A 1,573-nucleotide genomic window follows, 5' to 3' on the forward strand; every position below is an offset into this window, starting at 1 on the left:
ATTCTATGAAATCGTGACACGCAGAAAGTAGAGCATCTAACATCTTTGTAATATATTCTATATATACAGCATACATTATATATACAATTTTGGGCCGCTCTTTCTGATTACCAACCGCCACTGATGTAAACCAAAATAAATGTGTATAAATTAAAGTCGTAATTTTATGTAACTAATTGAGTAGAAGTATATAATCTCATAAATCAGAATACAAAAACAAAAATCTACAATGATTAAAATGTACTAGATCATCGAATCAGGGCCCGGCATGGCCAGGTATTTAGGGCACTCTACTCACAATCTGCGGGTTCGAATCCTCGTCCCACCAAACATGCTCGCCCTTTCAGCCGTGGGGGCGTTATAATGTGACGGTCAATCCCACTATCCGTTAGTAAAAGAGTAGCCCAAGAGTTGGCGGTGGGTGTTGACGACTAGCTGCCTTCCCTCTAGTCATACACTGCTAAATTAGGGACGGCTAGCGCAGATAGCCCTCGTGTAGCTTTGCGCGAAATCCGTAACAAACAAACATATTATTTAAAACAGTTTAATTCGAGCTTCTTCAGCTACAATTTCTGTTTTTTTTCTTATCGAAGTCTCAAAAAACGGTACTATTTTCTTCCTCGGTTTAATAAGTCACTTAACTCTCCCCATGAAACAGAATGCTGTGATATAATCGTTTTATATTACTTAAAGGATAAATACTTTGTTAAACAAGCTTTGCAAAAATTGAAATTATCATCAAATCACATCAAATGGGCTGCTATCTATCGGGAATTATTTATACATATCTTTGCAAAGCCTCAAAAGGTAGACAGTGCTGTTAAACAAGCATTATTTACTCTATAAATTAAAATATATATATAGTTTTAAATGTAGGTTTGTATTAACATTATTAAAAAACTGATATCAGTATATATAAAAGCCTTATTGAAACAAGCACTTGAAAGATAATTTTGTTTAATATCTGTCTGTGTTTGCTTTAAAAATTAGTTACAAAGTGGATTACCTATTCTGTGCTACCACCGGTATCGAAACCTGTTGTTTTAGCGCTATAAGTTTTATCGTTGCAAGTCCGTAAACTTACTGCTGACCCACAGAGGGAGTGATTTAATGAAAAATTATGACTTCATCTTTGTTTTCATCTTTTGATAGTCATTATAGTGTAACGGGGATTAATACACTTGAATCATAAAAATGGTAATTATTCAGAATGTTTTTCAGATATCATAACAATTTTGCCGTGAAACAAGCTAAAGTAACTTTATTAATATCTTTAAATTGTGAAATATAATGCAATTTATTTTCAAAATATAGTTTAACAGAGGAAGCTGTTTGATTTTGAATTTCGCGCCAAGCTACACGAGGGCTATCTGCGCAATATAAAGAAAATAAAAAATAAAAATAAAATGAAAAATAGCAATTTAAAATTGATATTACACAATATAGACAATTTAAGTGATATATGTTTTTAAATGACAATTTTCTCGTGGTATATTTCTGTCTGTCTGTTTGTCTGTCGGTAACGCTCGCGGACGTGTTTTTGTTCGCTTTTCACAGGAAAACGAGCACACCG

Source organism: Limulus polyphemus, unplaced genomic scaffold, assembly GCF_000517525.1.
Source record: "Limulus polyphemus unplaced genomic scaffold, Limulus_polyphemus-2.1.2 Scaffold7888, whole genome shotgun sequence".
NCBI lineage: Eukaryota > Metazoa > Arthropoda > Merostomata > Xiphosura > Limulidae > Limulus > Limulus polyphemus.